Consider the following 13,328-nt stretch of genomic DNA (forward strand, 5'->3'; position numbering starts at 1 on the left):
TCAATAGCACAAACACGTAACATGTCCTCGATTGTTTGAATCGTTCTTTCACTTTGGCTGTCCGGCTGGGGGTGATAAGCCGTACTCATATTCAATCTCGTTCCCAAATATTCTTGAAAACTTTTCCAAAATTTTGAATTAAATCTTGGATCTCGATCAGATACGATAGACACATGAACTCCATGACGAACTACAATTTCCTTTCAGATACATATGGACCAACTTGTCGAGCGAAAATCTTTCATTTATAGGCAGAAAATGAGCTGACTTGGTAAGTCTATCCACTATAACCCAAATGGCATCATGATTAGCCCTTGTCCTTGGTAATCCAACTATGAAATCCATGGCAATATGTTCCCACTTCCACTCTGGAATCTCTAATGGCTGTAGTAATCCACTTGGTCTCTGATGCTCTGCTTTAACTCTCTGAAATGTATAACATCTGCTAAACCATTCCGCAATCTCCCTCTTCATATCTGGCCACCAATAATTCTCTTTTAAATCCCGGTACATTTTGGTACTCCCTGGATGGATTGAATACCTCGAATTATGTGCTTCCTGTAAAATTTCATTCTTCAACTCCGTCACCGGTGGAATCCAAATTCTTGAAGAAAACCTAAGAATACCTTGATCATCCTTCTGCGTGCACAATTCCTCATCTACCAAACGATTTATATCTTGATCCTATTACATCTTCTTGACACTTCTTTATTTTCTCTAGCAACTCCGGCTGAAAATTCATACTGTACACTTTTGCCTCATTAGGCCTGCAAACTTTAATTTCCAATTCCAGTTTCTGAAATTCCTTATATATCTCTTCTGGTACTGATAACACATTTAACTTTTCCTTCCAACTTAACGCCTCTGCTACAACAGTTCGCTTTACCCGGATGATAATTAATCGAACAGTCGTAATCCTTGATCAATTCTAACCATCTCCTTTGCCTCATATTAAGCTCCTTCTGAGTGAATATGTACTTTAAGCTTTTATGATCCGTGTAAATCTCACACTTTTCTCCATATAAATAATGTCTCCAAATCTTCAAAGCAAAAACTATGGCTGCTAGCTCCAAATCATGAGTAGGATATTTCCGTTCGTGTGGTTTCAATTGCCTTGACGCATACGCAATCACCTTATCGTGTTGCATTAGAACACATCCTAGTCCTTTGTGAGAAGCATCGCTATAAATTACAAAATTCCCTTGATCGTCTGGAAGTGATAAAACGGGTGTTGTGATTAATCGTTGCTTCAATTTCTGAAAACTTTCTTGGCTCTTGTCGTTCCATATAAACTTTTCATTCTTCCGTGTAAGCTTTGTCAATGGTGTTGCAATCCTTGAAATTTTTGAACGAATCGACGATAATATCCTGCTAATCCCAAAAAACTTCTTACCTCGGTGGATGTTCTCGGTCTTTCCCAGTTTGTAATTGCCTCGATCTTTGATGGGTCCACTTTAATCCCTTCATTACTGACTATGTGTCCTAAGAACTGAACTTCCTGTAGCCAAAACTCACATTTTGAGAATTTAGCATATAACTTCTTTTTCCTTAAAATCTCCAAAGCTGTTCTCAAATGTTCCGCATGATCCCCTTCCACCTTTGAATAAATTAAAATATCGTCTATAAACACAGTAACGAACTTGTCCAGATACTCCTTGAAAATTCTATTCATCAGGTCCATAAACGCTGCTGGGGCATTGGTCAATCCAAAAGACATTACTAAAAATTCATAATGTCCATACCTTGTTCTGAAAGCTGTCTTTGGTATATCTTCTGGCTTACTCTTCATTTGATGATATCCCAATCTTAAATCAATCTTGGAGAAATACTTGGCTCCCTTCAGTTGATCAAACAAATCATCAATTCTGGGTAACGGATACGTGTTCTTAATTGTAAGCTTATTGAGCTCCCTATAGTCGATACACAGTCTCATGCTTCCATCTTTCTTCTTGACAAATAATACCGGGGCTCCCCACAGGGATATACTAGGTCTGATTACTCCTTTCTCTAATAATTCTTGCAATTGCTTCGCTAGCTCTTTCATTTCAACGGGCGCCATTCTGTACGGGGCCTTGGATACCGGTTCTGTTCCAGGTGATAAGTCGATTGCAAACTCAATTTCTCTATCTGGAGGAAGTCCTGGTAACTCATCGGGAAATACATCTGGAAATTCATTCACTACTGGAATATCTTCAAGTTTCGCTGGTTCCTGACTCCTATCAATAACATATGCCACGAAATGTTCGCATCCTTGCCGTAGTAACTTCTTGGCTTGAATCATCGTTAAGAATTTCTTTACTTGTTTCTGGACCTTGAACGTTACTATTCTTTCGTCTGGCGTCTTCACCATTACCTTCTCATTTCGACAATCTATCTGGGCATCGTGCTTAGATAACCAATCTATTCCTAAGATAACGTCAAATTCTCTTAACTTAAATGGTATCAAATCTACACAAAACTTACTACCAGAAATCTCAAGTCTCATAATTCCCACAAACTTGATTAACAGATACTCATTCTTGATTTGCCAATTCCACAATCATTATTTCATTTAAATACTCAATTGGACAATTTAACTTACTAACAAAATCTTGTGAAATAAACGATCGAGTTGCTCCCGAATCTATTAACACTTTGGCACATAAAGAATTCATATTAAGCGTACCTGCCACGACATCCGTATCCTGGATAACATCCTTCACAGACATGTCAAAAACTCTAGCCCTTGGAGTCTCATTTACTGCTGGGGATAGATCCCATAATTCTCAATGCATTACTGACTGGGGCTGATGTCTTGCAATCCCTGGCTATATGTCCGGGCTTTTCCACATTTAAAGCACGTAAATCCAATGGCTGGAACCTTCACTGCTGGATTCCAGATAGACTGATCATTATTTGCTAGCTCTCTTGCTGGCTAATTTCGACACTCCTTTGAATAGTGCCCTTTCTGATTGCACTTGAAACAAACTACATTCAACTTATTACAAACTCCCCCATGCTTCTTCCCACATACTTGACAATCTGGAAAAGTTAATCTCAACTGATTTGGCTGATTCGTATTAACTGGACGGTTGCCCTGGCTTCCGTCGCTTGCATTTTGTCTCCTGAAATTAAAATTCCTCATTGGCTGAAACTTGCCCTTCTTAAAATTTGGAAACTTCCCTGGTTGTGACTGACCTTCATTCCCTTCAAATTTCCTTTTCTTGCTTTCTTTCTCCTTCTGTGACATCTCACTCTCTGTCTCTGCAATCATAGCCTTCTGTACAACTCCTGCGTAAGTATCTAATTCAAAAATGGCTACCTTCCCTCTGATCCATGGTTTCAAACCTTGCTGGAATCTTTTAGCCTTCTTCCTGTCAGTATCCACATACGACGGCACATACCTTGACAATTCCTCAAACTTGCTCTCATAATCTGTCACCGACATGTTTCCTTGCTTTAGTTCTAAAAACTTCAACTCCATCTGATCCTGGACAAACTGAGGGAAATACTTTTCTAAAAACAATTCCTTAAACCTTTCCCAAGTAATAACATCTGTACCTTCCAATGTCTTCACCATTTCCCACCAATAGGTGGCCTCATTTTTCAAATAGTACTTGCAAACTCAACCTTCTGTTCGTCCTTTACTTTTACTAAGGTAAATGCCTTCTCTATCTCCTTTAACCAAACATTTGCTTCAATCGGTTCTAAGGAACCCTTGAATTCTGGTGGGTTTACTGCCTGGAAAGTTTTAAAAGTTACCTGGAGATTGGTCTGTCTTTGTTATTGTTGTGCCAGGTGAACTGTTTACTGGGCCAAGATTTGAAGAATCTGGGCTATTGCTGGGTCTATGGGTCCTGGGTTTGCATTTTGATTTGTATCATCTTGGTTGTTATTATTGTTGTTGTTGGTTCCTTCATTCTGGGTGTTGGTACGGGTATTTCTTCTAGGAGGCATTTTCTGTAAAGAATCAAACAACTTATTTGGCTTTTAAACCAAATTCTTTGCAGAAAAGAAAAGTTTTGTAAAGCAGAAATATTTCTTTTTAAAAATAGTTATAACTAAGTAAATTGCATGCTTCTTTACAGAATATAAACAGTTATGGAAAACAGGGTACATGGTATCACAAGGGTATAACTGGTGCAATAAGTAAGATAAAGTAAAACATGTGTAGTAAAATGAATGACAATACTGGAAAGGAAAGATGCTGATATATATAGATCAAAAGTTTTGGGTAGTACAAGCGTAAAGACGCTTCGAAAGTAAAAGCAAAAAAGGGTATAACAACATATTCACTAGTCAGCATAGCTAGTCTATAAATACAACACAAAAGTCTACTAATACACACTACACACTACTGTACATACTACATAACCATCACAATACTGCTCAGCATCTCCATCTCTGGATCTCTGACTCAACTCCAAGGAAACTCTGGTCCTGCCAGCCTCTCAAAGTCCTCCATCACCTTAGTAGCCCAGCCCATTAGCCTCTGCCGGGTAGTGTAGCTCCATATAGCCTAGCCTCAAGAACCCTCCGTGTCACATGAATCTCCTCTCGAAGCTCCCTCACACCACGATCAACATCAGTAGTCCTAATGATATGTTGTAGCTCTCTGATCTGGGCCAACAAAGAATCACGCTCCAATAGAAGAGCCTCATACTGGTAGTAAGGAACTGGGGGCAATGTAGACTGGAATGGGGCACTCGCAACTGAATGCCCAGTGGAATCTGAATCAGCTGGTGGGGGTCCTCTGATAGGTGGCCTCATGCCTGGAGGTGGAATAGCCTGCAATGGTACGGGCTGCAACACAGGTGGAGGTAGAATAGCCAACACTGGTGGAACAACAGGACGTGGATCCGAAGATGGTACTCCAACTGAAGGCTCTAAGTGATCAGCTGATACGGGGATAAAAGATTCGGCCATCGCTGCTATCTGAAATCATATCGCAATATAAGAATCTCGAACTATGACGCGAATCATACCAATACCTGTTATACCGAAGTACTCAACCTCTCGACGTTCTATCTTTCTATTCCTTACTTCTAATCCTAACCCTCTACCCATTCCCGTCAACCTAGGCTTGTGTCAGTGACTTATAACCTGTAGCTCTAATACCAAACCTGTGGCGCCCTCCAAACCCGGGTCAGAAGTTTGGGGTCCACACACATACACCTTATATATAACCTACTTATAACAATAATAAAGATAATAATAATATGCAGTGACCCTACTTACCAACTACCACGGATCGCAATAGGTTAAAGTATGCACACAAGCCAACCACACTTACTTATTTTACAAACCGTTCAAATCCCAACTATCCAACTCAGAACTGAGTATTAAACATTATTAAAAACTTTTACAAACTTAAATTATTCCAAAAGAAGCCTACTAGCTTAGCTTCGATCAACCTGAACCCCTAGCTCTCGCGCTGGACTGGGGATCCTCGGTACCAATCGGTTCCTTCTTAACTGGAAAAGAACATAAACAATATCGCACAAATGAGCTAACTAGCTCAATAAGTCACAATGACAAAACTGAGAATAATGATCATCAGGTAAATATGGTTATGATATCAAGTGAACAATGGATTATGATTTAGAATTGGATATTATATTTTCATTTTAAAAACCAAGGTTAGGCTGCTGATCAGTCACGCGCTAACCCGAGCAAAGCACACAACACTGCTCTAACAACTGGATCCAAGGCACACATTGGCCTAACTTGACCATTATATGGTCTGACCATGAATCTGGTCCACAATTTTATAAAAATAATCCAATTCTACCATAATAACATAATAAGCAGTAATAAACCATGAACATGATCATTAACAACAATGGACGTTCAATAATGAAAAATGGTTCCAATCCGTATAAGGATCAATATGGCATTTCCCAAAGCTTAGCTGTTAGGTAGTAAAAGAATTGGATAACAAAAGAATCAACATTTCAGGGTTCCAAGGATTTGGTCTTTCAAAGCATAAGATACAATGGTTTGAATGTGTAAGCAATTTGGTTCAGTGTTTAATATTTAGTTTGTATGTATTTGTGGAGTAGTATTGTATATTTGGGGTTCGTGGCTGGGTATACAATAATCAATGGTCTAGAAAGAATCAGGTTTACGGTTCAAGATCAATAACTGGAATCAGGGTTTTGGGTTCAGTGCTTCAAAGCACTTGCTAATGTAAAACAACAATATCAATCAATACAATATCTCGAGAAAGTTCAGAACACTTGCCTGGTACTAGCTTATTACACTGCACTTACTCTCAATCACCACTGTCTTATTCCTTGACTATCTGTTTCCCTTTCCTACGCCTTGCCTCTTCTGCTCACATATCATAAGCATCTATTAATATTTAACTTATATGATTCTATTCGACAAATACTTCTATCTATCCTTCGTTTCACCCAAATCCGATTAACGGATTGAAAGATACGCAATAAACAAGTAAGTATCGAATATACAGACTGACAGTCAACCTACAAATCACATATAACACATAGCACGTCACATAATCAATAATATATCATTTATAAATAAATCTCGGGTCATAAACAAGCCTTTCTGGTACTTAAAATGATTTTTAAAACATTTTTCAGAAATAAAACGGGTCGTTGGATCAATTTTGGAGAAACAAACAGGGTTCGGTTGGCCAATTCTGGCTTCGAAACAATTTTATAATAATTATCGAGCCTTGAAAATAATTTAGAATAATATTTTAAAGCTCGAAACTATTTTTCGGAATTTTTAAATCATTTTTAAATAATTAAATCTAATTAAATACTTAATTAAAATCAATTAATAATTAATTAAATCAATTAATCAATTAATTTTTGAATTAATTGATCAATTAATCGATTAAAAATTAACTAAAATTAATTAACTAATTAATTCAGATTAATTTTTGAATTAAAAATAATTTTTGGAATTAAAATAATAATTTTTGGAATTTTCAGAAATTAAAAACGAATTTCTATAATAAAATAAATAGAAAATATGATTTTTGAATATTTTTAAAACAAGAATCCTAAATTTGCAAGTTCTGGAAAGTTCAGGGACTGAACTTCATCGTTTTCAAAACAACATGGGCTAAAGTGCAATTTTGCACCCCCAGTCGCCGGAAAACTTCGGGGATGGCCGGAGAATACATTCCCGACATCCTCACCCCACCACAAGCTCCAGATATGATCTTCAGGAAACCAGGAATTGATTCATGCAATCAAAACACAACAATCATCCCTGTTCTGGCCGGAAAATGGCCAAGAACATCGCCGGTTTCCGGCGAATATCGGGAATTTTCAAAACACAACTCCCTTCGATTCAGACATCCTCTGTTAACGAGCTATATATCAATCGATTACAAATTTCATAAGGAACATAATCCACTATAAATCAACACCTAATAACCCCTAAATCAAAAACCCCCAAATTTCAATTGAAAACATTCATACGAGTTAGAAACCCTAATTTTAAAATTCGAGAATTAAACCCACTTTTGAGCATGTTATTAAACTCCAAATCAGACGTATGACATATGAAAATCATCAGGAAAACAAGCTCTACAACATGCAAGCATCAAATCATACAAACAATCATCCGAACAAAAATTCATATTTTTAATAAAATTAATTCGAAAATAAATAATTTTTCAGAAAATAAACCTTGATTTCTGCAGGTGTATGGATCACAGAATCTGGTAGAGCTCTTCAAAACCTTCAGATTAGTTACTCGAGCTTTCCAAACTGAATTCAATAACACCTCCAAAAGCTTGTTTGATTCTCGAAAGATTATATGAATATAAGGTTTTTCTCTGGAAAATTATATAATTATCTGTCTGCGAATGATTTTGATACGAAATAAAATACTGGTAAAAGGCTATTTATAATTACGGAAAATTAGTATCCCTTTGGATCATTCTGGATATAAAACGGTACGTTTATTTATAAAGACTGATCCAAACTAGTATCGGTTTTCGGGATAATTATCTAAATCAGTACAATTTGTACTGCGGTCTTGGTCTCAGCGCCTGGTTACATGTACTACGAGGTGATAATTGGGATAGTTTAATAAAAAGCTCCCGTTTATCGAAAATACGAGTTTTATTGATTTACCTATACGAATATTATATCGAATATGTTGCGCCGAGACCCGCACAGGACAAACCGTACGCCGGATCGAGAAAGTCAAAACATGGAATATGCTCGAAATATTACAATTGGATTAGGAAGGAGTTCCCAGAAGAGTTTCGGGTTCCAAAAACGTAACAACGGATGACGTCGGTTGGTTCCCGTTTTTATAAAATAGATTTTAAATACCCGGAAAAAGATTTTATAAATTTCATATGATCCTTATAAATTCATAAATCAACATAAAAATAATTATGAATATATGACAATTATCTATATTTTATTTTGGACATATAAAAATTAAAATACTCAAATAATAATATTTTTAAATATCCAAACATATTTAACACTTAACAATTAATTCACAGAACAGATACATATATTAATTATTTATTAGCAAAATACTTACACGATATATCCCGGATATTACAACATTTCTAGAAATTAACTTGCCATATCCCATTGTGAAACCTTAGCTGTTGTCTCCAAAAGTCAATAATGGCCCAACCATCTCCTCAAATTATGATAGCAGGCCTTATTACCTATCATATGTCTTGAGCATCCAATATCTATGATCCATATGACTTTCTTCAATTTGTGTTGCACATAATGCGGATTAAGTGTGTTTAGCTAGCCAAACAGTGTTGGGTACTTTCTTCTTGTTAACAGAATTAGTATGAGTTGATTCAGAAAGAATGGTGTTTATTTATTGATTTGCATGTTCCCTTTTAGCTGCAGACCCAATATTGACTTCTTTGAGGTCTACTTTTAGCTTGTGGCAACTTTTCATCATTTTCATATTGCAAGGAATGCAATCAAACTTATCACAAAAGGAATAGGGACTGAATATCACAAAAGGAATAGGGATCTTCAGTCTTTGCATCATTATATATGCATGCTCCCAATCTTGACTCATTAACAACCTTTTTGCAAATGTGAGTGAGATGATTTGTAGAGCCACATTTCTGTTACTGTTTCCAAGGAGCATCTGCAACAAATGCAAAGTTATTGCTCTTATCTATCCCAATCTTCCCAATTCTGTTTTTGTTCTTCTTTCCTGCATTCTCAGTATTAACCTCCTTGATTGCCTTCTTGGGGGTTTGATACACCATGGGATTCTTCTCAGTTTTAGAAGATGGAGTTATTTCTTTGCATTTCTTTTCATTGTTCTCATCAGCAAGTCCTTGCTTATGATCAACTCCTCTTCACTGAAATTTACTTCACATGCTTTGAACAAAAATGAATCAACCTTTCTCAGCATAGCTGGGACATCTTCAATTACATTTTCTTTTCCCTTGTCACCTTCAACTTTCCTGTTGCTGTTCAATGCATCATAATCCAAGCCAATAGCTATGTTAGCTCATGAATTGTTCTTCTCATGGTACTGACCAACTAGCTGAGATGCATTTCTGAATGATTTAAGTTTCACCTTATTCTTCTCTAGCTTCTCCCTCAACACAGCTTCTATCACAGTAGCACATTTTAGCTTATTCTTTAGATATTCATTTTCTTGCTTGACAGTTTCAAGCTGAACAAGCTACAGATCCAGATTTTGTTTCTCAATCTCAAGCTTCTCATTTACTTTTGACAGCCTATTCACTTCCTCAGTAGCTTCCACCATGCTTGTGTATGTGAAACATCTCTACACTCATATTTTTATAGTCTCCTTATATTGACTAATCATTTAAATCAATAGTAGTAAGAGTTGGTACCTCTGTTTTTGATGAGGATGACTCTCCTTGCTCCAAGTCCATGAGTGCATAGTTTCCAAACTCCTCGTCTTCATCATTATCAGAATCATCCCAACCTTTTTCCTTTGATAATGTAAGCTTTTCCAGACTGTTTCTTCAAGAGAGCTTCATACTTAGCCTCCAACTCCAAATACCTTGTCCTTTTTCACTTTCTTTGGCTTTCTACATTCTATGGAAATGTGGCACAATTCATCACAATTGAAGCATCTTATTTTTGATATGTCAACAGATCCAGTTTTGTAGCCACTTTTTCCACCAGAGTTCTACTGAGCTTTTCCTTTCCAGCTGTTGTCCTTGTTGAATTGTTGAAAATCTTTTTGTTAGTGAAGAACTTTGGCTTCTTCACTCTAATATTAGAGAATTTCCTTGCTAGGTAAGTCATAGATTGATCCAACTCATCCAGTTCATTCAAGTTATAAAACTCATCTTCTTCAAGTTCCAAAATGACTTACTTCTATGGCTCCTTGTTCTCAATAAAACACACGCGAAAATACACGCAAGCGTACGTGATCACAAGTAGTGTAAGATTTAAGTCAAGTTATTCCCACAAAGACCGGTTTAGGTTAAGTTCAGATTATGCACTTATGCAACAATGTATGATTATCGTTCACAGCTAAGATAAGTAACAGATATGAGTTGATCAACTACTTCAGAGATTATACTAGCATGCATTAACTAAGAGATTAAAGGTAAATTACTTATATGAGAATAAAACATGAGATTCTAACGTCATTAAATACTTAATTCAAAGTTTATGTCTTTATCAATAGTATGTGATGGTGATGATAACTAATCAGATAACACAAAATTAGTATACGCTATCTTTCGATATACGTATACCCTACTACTAAGCATCCACAATCAAGATAGAAGTTGAGTAGACACCAATTATACTTAGATCCTATATGTCTATAAGATTTGAAAACATAACGGTTTAAGAACAAGTTATCTATTATAATTACATAGGGTGTGTAAGATGGTTAAAATTACTCCACGAATTATGCATGTCAATTCATAGATAAACCTATGCTAACATGGCAAGTTCTAAACCTCTATATTCACTGTCGCTTTAATAGAGATTAAGAAACAATCTTAGATGTTAGCTACACATCAAAGAAGAATAAGCATAACCAAACTAGAAGATCATAAATCACCACATACAAAAGATTTAAAACAATCAATTATTGAAATCCATAAATAAATCCGCTAGAAAACCCCATGACAACAATTAATTCATGATCGAACACATCGTCACTATGGATTCCAATGAAAACATGGTAATAAATACGTTCAGAATACTACGATAGAATATATAAAAGTACTAGGGTTTAGAACAAATAAAAAACAAGCATCCAAAAGTATCGCCTAAATTAAAGAATACAAAAGTGAAAACTAAATCTTTTTCTCCTTAGCCGTCTTGTGTGATTTAGGTCTTCTCTATGTTCTCCCTTGGCTTCCTCCTTATTAAAAACCTCTTCTTTTCATTATATATAATCCCCCGGTTGACCTGGACTCTTCAAATCACCCAATCAGACTCAAATCAGGATTTTGCAGCAAGTGTATGGCACAGGTGCGTTCTACCTAACGTGGGCGTGTTCTCTTACTGGATTAACTGGCGCGGGCGCACTTCTTCAGGCGCGGGTGTGCCTGCTTTCTGTAGAAAACTCTGTAGTTTTTTGTTTTGTGCTCTGATGTTCTCGCAAAATTCCGCAACTTCATTCCCTGATCTCTTATCAACATAAAATCATTTGAAATCTCATTTCCACCTCCGACTAGTGCCCTGCAATGACTCAACACAAAAACACATCAAAAAAACCAAATACTTGAGTCCAAAACACCAACTTAACCGATATGAAGTGTTCCAAGTGGACATAAATTCCACTTATCACAACCCCAAACTTAAATCAATGCTTGTTCTCAAGCATAAACAAACTCAACACTAAAAAAACAAAACAAGTGCATGAATGCAACTAATATGAAAATGCAATGATCCCTAAAAAAACCATAACCAATCAATAAGCAATGTCTCTAAGAATGCAATTACTCGAAACAGAATTCAACTAAATCCCATAAACCAACTTACAAACCATAAACATGTGTGTGTGGGCGATGCTTAACAGATATACTCTCCATACTAGATCAATAATCATATCTTATTCTTCACTAGAACAATTACAAGTTTATAATTAGAATAGGCGTTAAACACATAATGACTCACAACACCTCAATTTTACTAGAGTTAAACAAGGATTCATGCCATAATACTGAAACATAAACACTAAAATACTTATTTGACTGCGCAATGAATGAGGTCCCAAAAGACTTATACAATAATACCCATGTAGTGAGTTTTAGGTTAGTGGATCCCAGACTATACAAGCCTTAGGTCACTAGGCACAAAGTCCCCTAGAACTTACTTGCTCGAGTATTAAAGAGCTCACTCGTGGCCAATTCTGCATAAACACATAACAACACATATATTTTTTTCTTTTTTTCTTATTTTTTCTTTTTTCAGTGATTCTGAATGAGGGTGTTTCGCTCCATCTCATTCAACCCTACACTACTCATATAAATATGAGCCGACTACTAGCCATTTGACGCCTAACTTTAATCACAATTAGCAAAGAAATCCATGACCTTCCCCCAGCTAAAAATATTCAGTGTTCCTACGTCATTACGAAAATAGAAAAAATTCTAAATATAACCAAGTGATTCAATTTCAACAACAACAAGTATGATCATGATCTAGTTCAAAAGCAACCTATAGGACTTGTGAAAAAAACTTTGTTTCTGGGCATGCAAATCAATTCATTAGGACTTAATCATCCCTCTATTCAACATCACTACACTCTAATTAACACCAACCTATCAATCAGAAACAGCTAACCTAAGGGATCATGTTATATGCATGAGAATACAACTAAATGGACTCACATACAAACACGAACAAATATGCAAAACAAAAATGCAAACAACTATATGAACAATCATGAAAAAATATGAATGAACTACACTAAACATGCAATATGAATCTATATGGACACAACACACACTACTAATCCTTACATTATCACCCCTAAACTTAAAATTTTTAATGTCCTCATTGAAGGTAATAACAAGGATACAAGGCATACCTAGTCGTCAGTAAAATCACTCTCCTCGGGTGGAGTATCAGGTGATGGGTACACAGAATCAGCTCCAAATACAGGCCAATCGACCTCGACACCAGTGACCTCGCGCGGCCGCCTTGCTTTAAGTGCGAACACGCCGTGCTTCTGGAAAAATTCCAGAATATTAATTTTTTTACTTTTTTTGCTTTTTTTTCGAAAGCAAAAATACAATAATGCATGTGTTGCCTCCCATGAAGTGCTTGGTTTACGTCTCTAGCTTGACGTGAAACTTTGAAATCGAGTTGTTGCAAGAACGACGCTCACTACCTCACGGTTCTCCGTATCACCATAAT

Source organism: Apium graveolens, chromosome 3 (genome assembly GCF_009905375.1).
Source record: "Apium graveolens cultivar Ventura chromosome 3, ASM990537v1, whole genome shotgun sequence".
Classification (NCBI taxonomy): domain Eukaryota; kingdom Viridiplantae; phylum Streptophyta; class Magnoliopsida; order Apiales; family Apiaceae; genus Apium; species Apium graveolens.